This window comes from Lasioglossum baleicum, unplaced genomic scaffold (assembly GCF_051020765.1).
Source record: "Lasioglossum baleicum unplaced genomic scaffold, iyLasBale1 scaffold0046, whole genome shotgun sequence".
NCBI lineage: Eukaryota > Metazoa > Arthropoda > Insecta > Hymenoptera > Halictidae > Lasioglossum > Lasioglossum baleicum.
Genome location: NW_027469106.1, coordinates 676,590 through 679,503, shown reverse-complemented (window position 1 = coordinate 679,503; position 2,914 = coordinate 676,590).

Genomic DNA, 2,914 nt, shown 5'->3' with positions numbered 1-2,914 from the left:
TGGTATTTCAATCTTCGAGTTTGGGCCATTTTTGGCTATTTTAGGATTTTGACAGATTTTGGATTTTAGGTTATGTTGATGGATTTCAATCAGATGTACGTGGTGTTAAGGATTCATTGTTATGAAGGATTTTTAGGAGTTTTGGAATCTTTAAAGGGGAACGCTCGCTCTTATGTATCTAATTTTACATGTAGTCTTAAAGCTAACGTCGGAGGTGCGACCGACGTCACAGTAGAAATGAATGGTTTTTGGAGTCTGCAATAAATTTTAGGTTATAATGTTTTACTCGATATATGGTTTCGATAGTAAATTTGTGCAGGAAGAGTGTTAGGTCCGATGACGTAGTGCGTAGTTATAAGACTATATAATCATGTATTATCATATATATATATATATATATATTGCTAGCAATAAGTACACACCCATTGTAACACGAACATAATAGTTATAAGTGCATGTTACCGTCGTGCGTAAGCGATCCACGCACCGCCTATTCTCCGCTCTATCTTTCATTTTCCTTTCCCATTCCACTCATAAATCTTATTCCAAACCCAATCCCGTCAACTGTCCCTGTTGCCACGCGACGTTCGGTAGTACGTCATCGCGCCAGCGATCCCTACTCCTCGCGTTAGCGCTCCCTGACCTGCCAACCATTCCCACTCCTAATTACCCACTCCATTGACACCTCCCAAATCTAAGGAGCTCAATGGAGCATCCCATTCTTTTTAGCAGTTCCATTCCGGACTCCACCTGGAGTCATCCCCTCTCTTCTAAATCTCGCGTTCTAGTTCTTGCGTTATTAACATTAAGTATTCTGTGTAGCCTTCAACGGCATATTCCTTCAGTTCCTTTTTATTAAAGTTCACATTTTGCATTTAAATCGACCTCTAATTATTCCGACTCCCTACCACTCGTCGTATGTGGTATCGAATCCTTCGTTGCATTCTTCACACAGATTCTTTATATATTGTGTGACAGAGCCCATCAGGTAGCTCGGTACAATCTACGGATTCTGTGTGAAGCCAGCTATTGTTTCTACTAACGTAAATTCACGCTTGTTACCCGCACGATACCATGTCACGTCCGTCACTGTGTTTTTGTTACAGGTACCAAGAGAGAGAAAAGGATGGCACTCAAGAACAGTGACAGACGGACGGTGGATATATGAAAAGTAATTGAGGAGTGGTCTTTCGTGCCGAGACAGCCGCGGGCTGTCATATGCACTAGGACAACCGATATTGCTATGGATGCAGTCAAGAAGAGAACGTCCGACGCGGTTACAAGAAGTGTCCGACAAGAATCACGCGCGAGATGATGCAACGAAAACGGTGAGTTTACAGGATTCAGCAATTATACAAGACATTATACGACTCACCGCAATGCTGTATTAACGCCTAATAATATTGTTGCAGCAGGAACTGGCGGTACTGGCAGTAGGTGTCGTACATCGGGTCTTCTATACAGGTGTCCTCGAGGTGAGGGAGGCTCGGCAGCGGATCCACGGGCTGGTGCTGTTTGACGCTGGTGGTCCTTGGTGCGGAGCGTAGAATGACACGGTGATGTGTCGGCAGAGTGACATCACTGACGATACGGCAACGGACCCTGGGGACGATGATCGTGTCTCGGCTGTCGTCGTCGGCTATGTCGATTACCTCAGGACGATCGACCGGATGTAGAACTGGCGTCGGAGCTCGCGAGAGGTCCGCGTGGTTGACCTCTTTAGGAAGGTTGCAAGGGCAACCGTATACAGAAACGTAATCGGACGCGTCACACGGAATGTGCTCGGTGGTTCCCAGAAGTTCGGTCCACTCGGTAGTGGCAATGATTTGATCGAGCACCGCTTTATTTCTCAACGCGCGTCTCAATTTAGCAAGTTGATACTTGCGTCCCGCTCGACGTGGGCGTCGCATGGGTAAGGAATAGTAATGATGGAATATTAATAATATAATGAAAATGAACTTCCACTTGTTATTAACCTTTTTGGTAGTTAACTCGCTTCACGTCTATAGTGGCGGCTCAGCGTTTCCACTGCGCTCTTTAGACCAATTCTAGACGTGGCACGAGAACTTCTCTATGACTCGCTTCAAATTCCTTATTGGCGGCTCAGCGTTTCCACTGCGCACTTTAGACCAAGTCCGGATATGTCACGAGTTTAATATATTCGATGCAAGAACTGAATTGGAAGATGGTGTTGAACTAACACAAGAATAACAAGATCGAAACACTGGTATAACAACGATATATTAAATAAGAACTGGTAAGTACACTGGTATACAATATGTAAGTAATATTATAATAGGAGTAGTAATTGGATTAATGAATAATGGATATAGTAATATGTTGTAGGAATAATGTATGAGTTGAGTTGAGTTGAGTTAGAATTGGAATTGGAATTGGAATTAGGAGTGAAGGATCGACACACTTCACTTTCGCGGAGCTAGACTGAACACGTCTGCTCTTGAAGCCGGACTGGCGGCTGAGGCCAGGTAGGCACGTCTGTGCGAGTCGCTGGCTGAAGGCGGACTGCTCGAGTCGCGAGATGGAGGCGGACTGATGCAAGCGCCTGCTCTGCCTTGCCTCCTTCGTTCGGAGTGGGGATAGCTGACGCTGCAGTCTCTTTGTTCTTCAGTCGTCGGAGTGGGAGAACCGCTGACGCAGCAGCGTCTTCGCTCCCGGGGACTGCACGTGCATTTCTGCTGACGCTGCAGTCTCGTGGCTGTCCTATTGCCCTCTACGAGCGTGGGACTGCTGATGCAGCAGTCTTTGGACTTCTCGACGTTTCTAGAAGCTTCTAGATGCTTCCAGAGTGATGCAATACTTTATTGCATTATGTGTCGTGGTGATGGGTTGAAACTGAGGTAAGGTGTTGATCAAGGTGAAGTTATGGTGATGGGTAGAGACGGAGATAAGGATT